The 16,596-nt window shown below is 40.5% G+C and overlaps 1 pseudogene; it reads right to left on the reverse strand.

Moving 5' to 3' along the window:
* Nucleotides 1-1,019: 1,019 nt before the first annotated feature.
* Nucleotides 1,020-7,436, reverse strand: LOC106634890 (large ribosomal subunit protein eL8-like; annotated as a pseudogene).
* Between the last annotated feature and the right edge of the window lie 9,160 nt (nt 7,437-16,596).

Genomic DNA, 16,596 nt, shown 5'->3' on the forward strand with positions numbered 1-16,596 from the left:
TTTCAGTAGAGACGGGGTTTCACCGTGTTAGCCAGGATGGTCTCGATCTCCTGACCTCGTGATCCACCCCCCTCGGCCTCCCAAAGTGCTGGGATTACAGGCGTGAGCCACTGTGCCCGGCCCAGGGGGGGATTTGTTAATGCTACACAGACCCCAGATTTATTTCTCCACCTTTGTTCTTGCACTTTCCAACACTTATTTATTTAAAAACCACAAATTTGATTTAAGGCTTTCTTGCTTAAAACCCTTAAAGTTCCCCATTATCTCACCATTTCATATTCCCTAGTATGGAATATAAATTCTTTCACAATCAGGAACTTGTTTAATTCCCTCTAGGGATTCCCTGTTTCTTTTCTGCCCACATCCCCCATATTCCAAAACCCACTACTCTTCCACAACTCAGCTCCGAGGTCATAACCTCTTCATGAAAGCCTTTTTTGAATCCTAGGTCTCAGTTAGATGACCCTCTCCGATTTCCCTTAGCACTTTTTATTTTCCCTACTATAACACTTTCTGCATTACTGTTATTTATCTGTTATAATCTGAAGCCAGGCTTTGAATCCAGATTCAAATTATTTGTTGTGTGACATAACTTTTCTGTACCTCAGTTTCCTCATCTGCAATGTAAAGAAAATCACAATATCTACCTCATGGGTTTGTTGTGAGGATAAAATGAATTTATACGTAGAACAGGCTTAGAACGGCACTAGGCAAGCACTTTAAAGTGTTCGCTACTCACAGCAGTATTTATATGTCCTTATGCCACATTCCTACATAGGTGCTCTCAGTTTTCTTGTTTGTCTCCATCGTAGCAGCCTGTGAGCTATGTAGAGCCTGTGACCATGTCCTGTTTTTCCTTCTATTCCTCTCTCCAAGCACAGCCCAGGGTACCAGGGTACATGGTAGAAATTCAGAAAAGGTTTACTGAGTTAATGTAAACACAACCCTGATTTAATTTTTCAAGGAAAATTTGTTCTATTTTAATTATTTTTATGTACAGAAAACTCAACAGTGTACATTTAACCCAGCTTAGTTGCAAGTTCTTGAGCCTTTGCCTTTTCGAGCTTGCCAATGCAAGCCACAGACTTGGGACCCAGGACATTGCCTCCCCAGTGACGGCGGATCTCATTGTGTCTGTCATTGTAGTCAGTCCTGATAGCTCCCACTAGCTTAGCCAAAGCGCCTTTGTCTTCTGAGTTAACCTCTGTGAAGGCGACAGTGGTGCAGGTCTTCCTGTGGACTAGACGTCCCAGTCTTGCCTCCCCCTTGATAATGCAGTAAGGGACCCGCATTTTATGACACAGGGCAGGCAAGAAGACAACCAGCTCGATGGGATCCACGTCGTGTGCAATCACCACCGGCTGAGCTTTCTTATTCTCTTGCAAGGTGGTGATGGTGTTAACTCCTGCTCGAAGGACAGGTGGTCTCTTAGTGGGGATGTCCCCTTTGCCAGCAGCTTTCTTTTTGGCCAGGGCCAACAGCCTCTGTTTCTTCTCTTGCTTAGTCTCTGATCTGTACTTGTGGGCCAGCTGAAGTAGCAGAGCAGCTGTTTGGTGGTCCAGGGCCTGGGTGAACTGGTTAATCTCAGGAGGCACTTTCAGCCACTTACAGAGGATGGCTCTCTGCCGCTGCAACCTGATAATAGTGGGGGCCATTTCACAAAGCTGGTTAGGTCTCTTTTGGGCTGAATGTCCTGTCCAATGTCAAAATTCTTAGGCCGTTTCTCAAACAGGGGATTCACCACTTTCTTAACCTCCTGCTTCTTCACGACAGCAGGGCTGGAGCCACCTTCTTTCCCTTGGCCTTCTTTCCTTTCGGCAGGAGGAGAGAGCCTGATTTAATTATTTTTAAAGGTGATAAATGTTGACAAGATTTGAAGTTTTTTTTTTTAAAGAAAACCTTTATGTGATATATATACACAATGGAATACTAATTATCCATACAAAAATGGAATCCTGTCATTGGCAGTAACACGGATAGAACTGGAGGACATTATGTTAAGTGAAAGAAGGCAGGAACCTAAAGTTAAACACAGATTGTTCTCACTCATATGTGGAAGCTAAAAAAAAAAGTTGATCTTATAGAAGTAAAAAGTAGAACACGGTATACTAGAGGCTTGGAAGGGTAGAGGGAAGAGGAAAATAGGGAGAGATTTGTTAAAGAACACAAAATTGCAACTACATAGGAATAAATTATAGTGTTCTGTAGCATTGTAAGATGCCTATAGTTAACAATAATATTCAGTTTCAAATTGCTAGAAGGAGGATATTGAATGTTCACAACATAAAGAAGTGATAAATGTTTGAGATGAGGAACACACTAATTACTCTGATCTAATTAATCACTATATGCTATAAGTGTCATATCACTATGTACTCCATAATATGTGCAATTATTATGTGTCAACTTGAAACGTTTAAACAGATACATTTTAAAAGAAAAACTTTAAAACTGAGAAATGTGAGCCAAACTAGATAATCCTCAGTGATTGGTTTTTTAATCTACATAATAGATTCAAAACAAAATGCTTCATGAGCCCCTCCCTGGATTGCAATTAATGGCAGTGTGAAAAAAAGATTATGTGATTAATCAGAGATAATGTAATCAACCAGGGCAGTGTGCCCGCCCTCTCTTTCTGGAGTATAAAAGGAGTTGTGAGAGGCTTGGGTCACCATTTGGTGAGCTGAGGGTGAAGCTACAAAGGTTGAAGCGTTCTTCAGACGACTCTACCTGAGGGTGAAGCTACAAAAATTGAAGCGTTCTTCAGGCGACTCTACCTGAAGAAAGAACACTGCTACAGAGAGGGGTGAGTAGGCCACACCAACTTTCATGATAAAGGGCCTGTAAGAGCTCCTCGAGCCTTGGTTCGGGTGCATATGTGATTAGGAGGTTTGTTTTTCAACATTTCTATAGTGATATTTGTTTTTGGCTGGTTGGTTGGTTGGTTTTTGAATTGAGACAGGGTCTCCCTCTGTTGCCCAGGCTGGAGTGCAGTGGCATGATCTCAGCTCACTGCAGGCTTCACCTCCTGGGTTCAAGCAATTCTCCCAGACCCAGCCTCTGAGTAGCTGGGATTATAGGCACCCGCCACCATGCCCGTCTAATTTTTGTGTTTTTAGTAAAGACAGGGATTTCACCATGTTGGCCAGGCCAGTCTCAAACTACTGACCTCAGGTGATCCGCCTGCCTCGGCCTCCCAAAGTGTTTGGATTACGTGGGTGAGCCACCGTGCCCAGCCCCATAATTTTTTTCAAATAACCTTTATTTTTGCTTTGAGAATCTAATTGTATATACATGACCATAATTACCTGGACCTCTTGGAAAATGTTGATAGGTTTTTTTTATTTATGAAAGTATTACAAGCCACTGTGGGTAATTTGTTGTTGCTGTTGTTTTGAGATGGAGTCTCCCTCTGTTGCCCAGGCTGGAGCACAGTTGCTCAATCTCTGCTCACTGCAACCTCTGCTTTCCAGGTTCAAGTGATTCTCCTGCCTCAGCCTCCCAAATAGCTGGGACTACAGGGGCGCGCCACCACACCTGGCTAGTTTTTGTATTTTTAGTAGAGACGGAGTTTCACCATGTAGGCCAGGCTGGTCTCGAATTCCTGACCTCAGGTGATCTGCCTGTCTTGGCCTCCTAAAGTGCTGGGATTACAAGCATGAGGCACTGCACCCAGCCGCTGTGGGTAATTTGGGCAACAACAACAAAAAATAGAAAATAGAAAATAAAATGTCCACAATTCATACCGATTCACAAATAGTCACTGTATGCATTTTCACCTATTTCTTTCCAGGCTTTTTTCCTATGTACAAATATTTTGTCTCAAAACTAGGATTCTGTCATATTAAGTTCATTTTTTTTAAATTATACTTTAAGTTCTAGGGTACATGTGCACAATGTGCAGGTTTGTTACATATGTATACATGTGCCATGTTGGCGTGCTGCACCCTTAACTTGTCGTTTACATTAGGTATATCTCCTAATGCTATCCCTCCCCCCTCCCCCTACCCCACAACAGGCCCCGGTGTGTGATGTTCCCCTTCCTGTGTCCATGTGTTCTCATTGTTCAATTCTCAATTCCCACCTATGAATGAGAACATGTGGTGTTTGGTTTTTGTCCCTGTGATAGTTTGCTGAGAATGATGGTTTCCAGCTTCATCCACGTCCCTACAAAGGACATGAACTCATCATTTTTCATGGCTGCATAGTATTCTATGGTGTATATGTGCCACATTTTCTTAATCCAGTCTATCACTGATGGACATTTGGGTTGGTTCCAAGTCTTTGCTATTGTGAGTAGTGCCGCAATAAACATATGTCTGCATGTGTCTTTATAGCAGCATGATTTATAATCCTTTGGGTGTATACCCAGTATTGGGATGGCTGGGTCAAATGGTATTTCTAGTTCTAGATCCCTGAGGAATCGCCACACTGACTTCCACAATGGTTGAACTAGTTTACAGTCCCACCAACAGTGTAAAAGTGTTCCTATTTCTCCACATCCTCTCCAGCACCTGTTATTTCAATGATTGGCATTCTAACTGGTGTGAGATGGTATCTCATTGTGGTTTTGATTTGCATTTCTCTGATGGCCAGTGATGGTGAGCATTTTTTCATGTGTCTTTTGGCTGCATAAATGTCTTCTTTTGAGAAGTGTCTGTTCATATCCTTTACCCACTTTTTGATGGGGTTGTTTGTTTTTTTCTTGTAAATTTGTTTGAGTTCTTTGTAGATTCTAGATATTAGCCCTTTGTCAGATGAGTAGGTTGCAAAAATTTTCTCCCATTCTGTAGGTTGCCTGTTCACTCTGATGGTAGTTTCTTTTGCTGTGCAGAAGCTCTTTAGTTTAATTAGATCCCATTTGTTAATTTTGGCTTTTGTTGCCATTGCTTTTGGTGTTTTAGACATGAAGTCCTTGCCCATGCCTATGTCCTGAATGGTATTGCCTAGGTTTTCTTCTAGGATTTTTATGGTTTTAGTTCTAACATTTAAGTCTTTAATCCATCTTGAATTAATTTTTGTATAAGGTGTAAGGAAGGGATCCAGTTTCAGCTTTCTACATATGGCTAGCCAGTTTTCCCAACACCATTTATTAAATAGGGAATCCTTTCCCCATTTCTTGTTTTTGTCAGGTTTGTCAAAGATCAGATGATTGTAGATGTGTGGTATTATTTCTGAGGGCTCTGTTCTGTATCTCTGTTTTGGTACCAGTACCGTGCTGTTTTGGTACTGTAGGCTTGTAGTATAGTTTGAAGTCCGTTCATTATTTTTAATGTTGTTTTATGATCATAACCTTTTTTTAATGAATATTCTTGGGAACTATGATGTAGGTAGTTGCACGAGAGTCTTCATACAGATGTACCAGCACTGTATTTAACTTGTCACCAGTTGCAAAGTAGTAGAGAGAATGTATATCTGTGTATATTGATTATATTCAAACCATTTTTTCCTCCAAAGTATACAATTCAAATGTGAACTACAAATTTTGCCTCATCAAATAAGTCCTCAGTAATTGCGTGATACAGCTTAGTTTAACGTAATCTGTTGATGATGTCAAAGCTCTGCTTTTAACACAAGGCTGAAATTTTGTACCCAAAACCATGCTTCAGGACCATAAAGTAACAGGATGCTGTTAGCGACTCGGGTTCAGATAGAATCTCCTGTGGTCACTGAATGAGTTTCACACACAATTTTGGTCTCCATGACTGTGTGTTCAGTAGTGAAAGCCAAAGGTCAATGTGCTTCCTCCTTATAAATAACCAGTTACATGGGTGGCCTAAAAATAAAGTTCTTCTTGGCCAAGACAGGTTAATGAAAGCCAGTTTGGTATCCTGTCATGCAGTATAGCTATTTTAGTGTCTCAGTGTAGCTAATTTGTCAGCCTTGCCTGGACATTAGCACATATTTAGATCTTGATGTTCTAACTAATGAATGACAGCTAAGGAATGTGTAGCTTCCTGGTAAAGAATTGATTGCATTATCACTGATTAGGTTGGGGGAATTGGAATTTAGTATCTTTGTGTATAGGAGCAGGAAAGGTAAATTATGATTTAAAATTCACTGAAGGATTGTAGGAGAAGAGAAAGGAAGAGGAAATTGTGGCAGGAACATAACCAAACTAAACAAAACCATTGCCCAGCCTGGGATTATAATTGTAATGGAGTACAATTAACGTATTTGAGTCAGGTTATTCAAAAGGTTATGGCTACAGTAGTTTAAAACAGAAAATACGAAAGAAAAATAGCAGGGCATCAAAGTTAGTGATATCAGTTGGCCTTATTTTAAGAGGCTTATAACCACACCTGAAAATTTCCAATTACCAGTCTAGAAATTTCCATAGACATTGACTATATCTGAGGAGGGGAGGAGTAATTCAGTGCTGTAATTTAAATTTAAAAACATTCAGAAGACTGAAAGCACAAATATTCAAAGTAACAGATGGTAGCCTCCTCTCAGAGGCAATAAAAAGACTTTACAATCCTCACCAGAAGTGTATTTAGTTATAATTTAGTTTTGCAGTTTCTTTTTAAGTATATTCCATTACAGTAGGAATTTTCTCTATTCTTGTCAAGCTTCTGGTCTCTCTTAAACCTCAAAGCATATGAAAAGCATTCTATTCATGTTCTTTTATCATAATACTGGGAGTATCTTGTCCAGAACTTGACCAGAAATTCTTATACACTTTCTTCTAGACTGTAGTCCCAAATCCTTAGAAGACTGTTTCAAGGGCTTTACCTCCACTCCCACATTACAACCTTCCAGCCTGAATTAGGTATCTCTTCTCAGCCTTCCCATAGCACACAATAAGGAACACCTATTACATAATTTAGGCCGGGCACGGTGGCTCACGCCTGTAATCCCAGCACTTTGGGAGGCCAAGGTGGGTAGATCACTTGAGGTCAGGAGTTCAAGACCAGCCTGGCCAACACGGTGAAACCCATCTCTACTAAAAATACAAAAATTAGACATGGTGGCATGTAGTCCCAGCTACTGGAGAGGCTGAGGCACGAGAGTCCCTTGAACCAGGGAGGCAGAGGTTGCAGTGAGCTGAAATCGCACCACTACACTCTAGCCTGGGTGACAGAGTGAAAGTCTGTCTCAAAAAAAAGGAACAATTTATCAAGCTGTATTGTCACTGTTTACATATGGGTCACTTTTGGGGACAATCTTACTCTTATTTATGTTTGTATATCCACCTCTTAGGCAATGCTGGTGTATAGTAGATTTTCACAGAAATTATGTTAGAATCATACAAAGAGACAATTGTGTTTTTAGCAGCAATGTCGGAAGTTCTGAAGCACATGGTGTGGTTTCTGTTAACATGTGGTTGATATCAGAACACAGCCAAGCAAAGCAGCAATTATTCCATGTATTCCTGGAAGGCTCATACCTCCATTTCTTTTCATCTTTCCACTCCCAAAACAATTGTTGTTCATTTCTGGTAATATAAGAATAGTGCTAACTGACCCTTTCTTCTTCAAAGAAGATCTAGTTGGCTCAGCAAAGAAAATGGGTTCTGTAGATCTTTAGAGGCTGCCCCGAGTAGAGGTACATGACTCTCCAGGGCAAACATTTCCAGCATTAGAGGATTGAGTCAGATTTTTAGAATGAAACAAGGAACTTTGGAGAGTTCCCTGGAAATTAGAATATTTAATAATTCAATATTGTTGTCACAGTCATTAGATTAGATCTAGACTAATAGGAAGGAAAATCCTTGAAATTGCTGATGGCCAAAAAGTGTCTCCCTTTCTCCAGTGTCTTCAGTTATCCATTTGTATAAATGGCAGGAGGCCTGGGTTACCAGAAGTATTACTACTGCCAGTGTAGCTGCTGCTGCAATCATAGTTCTTGGCACCACAAAAAATCTCTGTGCCTATTGTAGTAGTTATGGAGGATTTTGTCTCACTGCATGACATATCAGCTTTGTATTACCAAAGGCATACATCCACTCTGTCTAGCAATGGTGAGTCAACAGAAAGTATGCAATTCACTTCTCAATTACACTTTTTTTTTTTTTTTTTTTTTTTTTGAGACGGAGTCTCGCTCTGTCACCCAGCCTGGAGTGCAATGGCGTGATCCCGGCTCACTGCAACTTCTGCCTCCCCAGTTCAAGCGATTCTCCTGCCTCAGTCTCCCAAGAAGCTGGAATTACAGGTGTGTACCAGAATACCCAGCTAATTTTTGCATTTTTAGTAGAGACAGGGTTTCGCTATGTTGGCCAGGCTGGCGAACTCCTGGCCTCAAGTGATCTGCCTGCCTCAGCCTCCCAAAGTGCTGGGATTATAGGAGTGAGCCACCGTACCTGGCCTCAATTAAACTTTAATATTATTCAGCCTTTCTTTGGTATAACACAATAAAGACAATAGAAATATTTTCCCTAAATTTCCAAAAAAATTACTCCAGTTTTCAAGTTCACATTTTGCAAATCTAAAAATCTAATCACCCTAATACAAGAAAACAGTTTATTTTCTTAATTTTAAAAAAATTTTTACTGTGATTTATTTATTTTGAGACAGGCTCTTGCTTTGTTGCAGTGCCACAATCACAGCTCACTGCAGCTCTTTCTCCAGGGCTCCAGGGTGCCTCCTGCCTCAGCCTCCAGAGTAGCTAGGAATACAGGTGTATAACATCAAACTTGGTTTTTTTTTTCTTGCCTTTTTCTTTTTTTTTTCTTTTTTTGTAGAGACAAGGTCTCACTATGTTGCCCAGGCTGGTCTCAAGCTCCTGGGCTCAAGTGATCCTGCCATCTTGGCCTGCCAAAGTGCTGGGATTACAGGCATGAGCCACTATGCTCTGCCTAATAAAACAACTTAAAGATGTTATGGCAAACTTGCCCTAGGTGTGCCTTGTTAGGTGTTTTTCTCAGGGCGTGGTTTCTGTATGCCTCATAATGCATAATGGGAGGATGATACCACAGGGGAAGTTAAGTCTAAAATTCTCTGAGCAAAGGCTTTGCCAAAAAGATCAGCATGTCACTATCGCTTTGGGTGAATCTGTACTACATCAATAATTTATTCCTGAGTCACTGATACTGCTTGTCAGTTCTTGTTATTCATTTCAAAGAATAAAAAGTATGATTATTCTAAACAGTAACGTAAAAGTGAGTTGTTAATCGACTTTTACAAGAAATGCCCAAATATAACAAGCAGAAATTAGTAAACAATCTGTAGCACTTAGGTGATACTATCCAAGATAAACCCATCTATTATCATCATCACTTCTTGATTTCATCCTCTAATCTCATTGTCTGCTGCCAGATCCTATTTCTCAGGGTTTCTGTTGTCTACCAAACACTAGCACAGTCATCCAAACATCCTGAAATCAAGCATGAAACAATTATAGCATGAAATATGCTAGTTTCTTATTAAATACTTATTATGTGCCAAGTACTGTGTTAAGCACAGGGAAATTAATAGAACACAGCCTTTGTCTTGGAATTCTTCAAAGGGTGTGAGAGAGATAGATGACGTTTAAAAAATGATTATCATCTGGGATGAATGCTGCAATAGAGGTATTTGCAAGGTACAATGGAAGTACAGGGAATGGAATACCTGTGTTGATGAGGAAGTCAGGAAAATTTAATTTAAAAATTAATATTAGGTGTGGGCATGGTGGCTCATGCCTGTAATCCCAGAACTTTGGGAGGCCAATGCAGGTGGATCACCTGAGGCCAGGAGTTTGAGACCAGCCTGGCCAACATGGTGAAACCCTGTCTCTACTAAAAATACAAAAATTATCTGGTGTAGTGTGTGTGCCTGTAATCCCAGCTACTCAGGAGGCTGAGGCATGAGAACCGCTCCATATATATATATATATATGGAGGTTGCAGTGAGTCGAGATCGCACCACTACACTCCAGCCTGTGCTACAGAGTGAAACTCCATTTCATAAAAATAAAAATATAAATTAATACTAGGTTTTAGGGGAAGTAGCAAGAGAAAATTCCAGGTAAAAGGAATTGCAGATACAAAGCCATGGAGGTCTGAGAAAGTGTGGCATCTATGTTAGAAATCACAGTTGGTTTCAAACATCTAGAAAGCATAATGGAGTGGAGCAGGAGGTAGGGCTATAAGGCAGTCATGATCTTGAAGGGTCTTAAATATCTTGCGAAAGAGTTTGGACTTTATCTAAAAGTCAGTGTAGGATCATTGGAGGATTTTGAGAAAGAGGATAGCAAGATCAGATATGCATTTTTTAAAATGATACTGAACATATGCTTTTTTTTTTTTGAGACGGAGTCTTGCTCTGTCACCGAGGCTGGAGTGCAGGGGTGCGATCTCGGCTCACTGCAACCTCCGCCTCCTGGGTTCAAGCAATTCTCCTGCTGTGACTACAGGCACCCACCACCATGCCTGGGTATTTTTGTATTTTTAGTAGAGATGGGGTTTCACCATATTGGCCAGGCTGGTCTCGAACTCCTGACCTTGTGATCCACCCACCTCGGCCTCCCAAAGTGCTGGGATTACAGGCGTGAGCCACCGTGCCCGGCCACATATGCATTTTTAAAATGCAGGGTGGATTAAATGGGACAAGACAAGTCATTGAATTAAGTTATTGCAATACAACTCAGAAAATATTGTGGAAGGAAGTAAAAGGGGGAAGGAGGGAGGGATGGAGGAGAGAAGGAAGCAGGGAAGGAAAGAAGGAACAAATGAACAAATAAGGCTTTTGACAGTAAAAAATTAGAAGGAGGGGGACAATCTCTGAGCCACTGCTCTCCAGACTCAATAGAATGTGGTAGCCAGTCAGACAGAAAAGAAGAAAAGGGAGGAGTCTAGTAAGATTGCCACATCTGTGGCTTGAGCACCTGAAGGACAAAGGCTTCAGTCATTGTCTCATGATAACAGTAAAATGAACAGGTCTCATGGGGGAAGAGAGATTATTGGCTCAGCCTAAACCATGTTGAATATGAGGTGCCTCAGTTCATCCCATGGAAATATAAATACATCCAGAGCTCAGAAGAGAAGACTTTACTGGAAGCACATCTTAGAGTCATCTTTGAATGTTTGGAAGTTGAGACCAAAGAAGTCCTCTAAGTAAGTCTGAAATTGTAAAGTGTATAAGAATGACAGAGAAAGAATAGGAAATATTCTTTAAAATACCAACACCTATAGGTCAGGGAGGCAGAGGAAGACAAGCCATCCCAGGGGCCCCCATAAGAGAGTTTCAAGAAAGAAATAAAGATATGGAATGAGTTGCCTCATCTGTCAAGTAGGATTGTTGTAAGAGTTAGATAATGCTCCTAAAGTGTCTATTACAATGCCTGCACATAGTAAGCACTGAATAAATGTTGAAGGGTGATTAGCTTTAAACAGGACAAATCAGAGGCCATAAGGATGGCTTGACTGTATGGAGGCGAGAAGGATAGATCATTTTGCTCACTCTGCTCCCCTTATCAGTCAAAAGAACACTGGAGAGATGAATCACTGATGTTCACCATGTCCATTAGCGGGAAATTAACAAGCTTTACTTCACCAAAATCAGTTCTTATTTACAAATAACATGCTAATGAGGAAAAATATCTTATAAATACTCCCTTGTAACAAAGATTATTAAAGCTGTTCTACATTAATTAAAAGGATCATAATATAATGATACTTGTAAACAGCAAGGACTTAAGTGGAGTTATTTGGGGGAAGTGATAGTGTATAAAGCTATTTGACAGTTTCATTTCCATCCTTACTTGTAAAAACAGCAAATTTACTTTTCACAGTGAACACTAAATAAAAGAAAAATGGCTTAAACGCAGCAAAAAAAAATCATTTGGTTTAAAAAATGAATTTCACGGCCAGATGCAGTGGCTCAAACCTGTAATCCCAGCACTTTGGGAGGCTGAGGTGGGCGGATCATGAGGTCAGGAGATGGAGACCATCCTGGCCAACATGGTGAAACCCTGTCTCTACTAAAAATACAAAAATTAGCCAGGCATGGTGGTGTATGCCTGTAATCCCAGCTACTCAGGAGGCTGAGGCAGGAGAATCACTGGAACCCAGGAAGCAGAGGTTGCAGTGAGCCAAGATCGCGCCACTGCACTCCAGCCTGGGTGACAGAATGAGACTCTGTCTCAAAAGAGGAAAAAAAAATGAATTTCACAGCCAGGCATGGTCGCTCATGCATATAATACTAGCACTTTGGGAGTCTGAGGCAGGTTTGCCCAGGCTAGTTTCGAACTCCTGGGCTCAAACAATCCTCCTGCCTTGGCCTCCCAAAGTGTTGGAATTACAGGGGTGATCCACCGTGCCTGGCCAGAATGGTGTTTTTTCGTGACAACAGCAACCCAAGATGGACATACCAGGAACATATAATATTGTGGAAGATCACGGAATGGCCTCATTCATGAAAGACTAAGGAAGGTACCCCACGGTAATGCATTTCATAACATATCTAACCAATTTCCATAGTTTTCATCATTTACAATAGTGCCTCTCAATAAAAATGAATTACTTGAAAAGTGAAAAGTACCAGCCTGGCAAACATGGGGAAACCCCGTCTCTACTAAAAATACAAAAATTAGTGGGATGTGGTGGCAAGCGCCTGTAATCCCAGCTACTTGGGAGGCTGAGGCAGGAGAATCACTTGAACCCAGGCAGCTGAGGTTAAAGTGAGCTGAGATCACGCCATTGCACTCCAGCCTGGGTGACAAGAGTAAGACTCCGTCTCAAAAAAAAAAAAAGAAAGAAAGAAAGAAAGAAAAGTGAAAAGTAAAAAACAAAACACAAAGCCTTTTTTTTTTTTTTCTTGAGACAGAGTCTCATTCTGTTGTGCAGGCTGGAAGGCAGTGCACATGACGTAGACTCACTGCAACCTCTGCCTCCTAAGTTCAAGTGATTCTCCTGCCTCAGCCACCCTAGCTGGCATTACAGGCGTGTACCACCATGGCCCACTAATCTGTGTATTTTTTTTAAGTAAAGATGGGTTTTCACCATGTTGGCCAGGCTGGTCTCGAACTCCTGACCTCAGGTGATCTGCCCACCTCAGCCTCCCAAAATGCTGGGATTACAGGTGTGAGCCACCGCACCCAGCCACAAAGCCTAATTTTTGAAATTAAGTTCAATAGAAGTAAAGTTACCCTGTCAAATCGCTGTAAAAGTTTTTAAATGCTTGCTCTCAGTTTCTATGCTTATCTCCTCTCAGACCAGTAACAGTTCGTAGATTGGCACCAGTTCACAGACTACACTTAGAGTAGAATTAGTCTGGGGAACAACTTCTCTTGAAGTAGCCATCAGAATGAAAAGGAAGGGCAGATTTTCAGTAAAGTATTGCATAATCATATTTTATGATTCACTTTTACTAAACTCATGGAAGGATGAAATATAAGCCCAAATGCCAGTGCATTTGTAATGGAATAATTCCTTTACAGGATCAGAACACGTAGGAAGCCAAATTAATAATTGAAAGCTTGTTTGTTTAGCAAAGAACCAGAGCATAAGAAAGTAAATAACCTTAAGGGATATTTCAAGGCCATGAGTACAGCCTAACAGAGTGATGGAAGCAGGGACTCTTGCAGTTAAGCCACTGGAATTTGAATTCCAGCTGCATCACATAATACTTGTATGACCCTAAGCTTTCTGAGGCTGCATGTCCTGATTTTTATAATGGGAGTAATATCAATCTGGAGAGATTTATGAAAGGATTAATATAGTGCTTAATACAATACCCAACACATAGTAAGCACTCAATAAATGTCAGTCAATGTTATTAATACTATCCTATAATAAGGTATATTTCTACAACAACCAGCATGTTCAGTACAGATTCAATGCCTCTTCCCTAGACAGTGCCTGATAAACACTGACAACCTTCATATCTTTAGACCTTTCTATTCTGTGTACCCAGTCATCATCTTCCTTCTGTTCTCACAATCTTCCTCTGGGCAGATAAAATAAAATTGATTTTGTTTCCGCTTACAATCACATTCCAGGGCACTTACAATCACAACCCAGGTGACTTAGGTTATACCCAAGTCACCTTGGGTTTTAGATGTTTCCAAATGTTTAGAGGTGATTTCTTGGTTTATAGCCACAAACATGATACATAAACAACTTTAATTTCCCAGGGAGCTTCTCACTAGTTGGGCATTATATTCTCACATTTGATGGCAAACAAATACACATTGAAAGTAAATTATAATCAGATCAGCTATCCAAGAACATGGAATCAGAACGAAAGTGATTATAAAGTTTTTGACAGCTGCTGTCAGGTTAGGATAACCTGGTGCTTCTATCTCTGCTGCAGAGAGTACAATAAGGCTACAGACCTATCGGTGCAACCTCTTTGAGCATTTACCTGAAATGATTTTTCCCCAACTGTAAGAGTATCATTTTTGGAAAAAAAAATACAAAATATAGGAAGTTATAAATAAAAAATTGTTTATCATCACATCACCCAGTGACACCCATAAAGTATTTAAATGTCAGTTATTACCTGTTAACATTTTAGTTTATTTCTTTCTATTTTTATAGCATTTCTTTTTATTTAACATTACAATTATTTATTTATCTTAAAGACATTAAGATATTTTCTTTTTCTTTTTTCTTTTTTTTTTTTTTGAGACAGAGTTTTGCTCTTGTTTCCCAGGCTGGAGTGCAATGGTGCGGTCTTAGCTCACCACAACCTTCGCCTCCCGGGTTCAAGTGATTCTTCTGCCTCAGCCTCCCGAGTAGCTGGGATTACAGGCATGTGCCACCACACCCAGCTAATTTTGTATTTTTAGTAGAGACAGCGTTTCTCCATGTTGGTCAGGCTGGTCTCGAACTCCCGACCTCAAGTGATCCAACTGTCTTGGCCTCCCAAAGTGCTGGGATTACAGGCGTGAGCCACCTTGACTGGCAAGATACTTTTAATATCCGAAAAGTATTTCATTATATAGATACTTCAAGTGATATCACCCACTATGAGTTGATTTTTTAACTAATTTCTATCTCAGAGTCTGAGTATTCTAATAAATTCAACAAAACAGTGCAAATATGTGTTTAGCACATGGCTTGGAAAACAACAAGAGCACAATAAGTTTTAGCTATTCTTGCTGTTATTGTAATCTATCAAGAGTTTAATTGTTCTCTTAATACCTAAATATACAACTTTTAGGAGTCCCGCTGCTATATTCTCAAAACCCTCAGAAATAGTGTCTTTCTCTAAGCATACTTTGAGTGCCTTTATTTATTTTAAGTTTCTGGTTTATTCCCTACAAACATATTGCTAATGAAAATGTGAAATTATGGAACTTTTCATCAGTGTGCCTATACATTCAGCACCATAGCACAAAATAGGCTCAAAACCATGGCCTTATATCTCTGTTTGGCCTTTGACAATTTTTAGAGGCAGTGTGGCATTTTGTGATGTAAATCTTCTCCATTTTATTTCCATATTTCTAATCTCTCCACTTTTCTCTGCCTCCACTGTCCTGATCATAGTCAACACCAACATTGTCTTCCATTTGACAAGGCAGGAAATCTCAAGTGTTTCACCCTGTTAAAATAATTCTACTCTAGGGCCTTCTCCAATCCATTCTCCACAGAACAGAAAAACAATTTTCTTAAAACAAATTTCCTGATATGTGGTGTGATTCACTGTCAGCAAAATAAATCCAAATTCTTTCCATGGCCTACAAGGTCCTACGTGATCCAGTCCCTGCTAGATGTCCAGGCTTATTTCCTTCCCTTGTATTGCTGCAGTCCCTCAGGTCTTCCAACTCCTTGAGTACCAACCAAACTCCCACCTGAAATTCTGTGTTGTCATTTCCTCCACCAAAAATATCTCTCTTCCTCCCCCTCTTTTTGTGATTCATTCTCATCATTTAGATCTGGATCTCCTGGGAGACACCACCCCTGACTTCACTGTCTAAAGTAAGTCACCCCAGCCATTCTGTCGACCTCCTTCACAGCACAGATTATAAATATATTCTATGCTTATTTACTTGTTATTTTCTCTCTTTTCTCACCTGTATATAAATTTCATTGGGGCAGAAAACATGTTTATGTTATTCATAAGATAGCAGAGTGCCTGGCATATGCTAGGCATTTAACACATTTGTGTTGGGGAAGGAGGGAAGGTTGACAGCCACAGCTATGGATGTAGGTGAAAACCCCAAGGAAAGTGGAAAGTGAGTCCAGGAGGCCCTAGGACAAAACCCCAGTGAACACCATTGTTAACGGGATTGAGAGACTAAGAACCCTGCAAAGAAAACTTAGAAAAACTGGGAATAGGATGCCCTAATAGAATTTTATGTGGGAAAGTAATATGATAGTATGCAAATAAATAGTGGTTGAGTATTTACTATGTGCATTAATATGTCTGAGGATTAAAGAAATACATTATAGGACAACTATATTTAATGGTGGCTCACGCCTGTAATCCCAGCACTTTGGGAGGCCAAGGCAGGTGGATCATTTGAGGTCAGGAGTTTGAGACCAGCCTGGCCAACATGGAGAAACCCCATCTCTACTAAAAATACAAAAATTAGCCGGGTGTGGTGGCAGGTGCCTGGTAATCCTAGCTGCTTGGGAGGCTGAGGCAGGAGAATCACTTGAACCCGGGAGACAGAGGTTGCAGTTAACCAAGATTGCACCATTGCACTCCAGCCTGGGTGACAGAGCGA

The sequence above is a fragment of the Pan paniscus genome, chromosome 5 (assembly GCF_029289425.2).
Source record: "Pan paniscus chromosome 5, NHGRI_mPanPan1-v2.0_pri, whole genome shotgun sequence".
Classification (NCBI taxonomy): domain Eukaryota; kingdom Metazoa; phylum Chordata; class Mammalia; order Primates; family Hominidae; genus Pan; species Pan paniscus.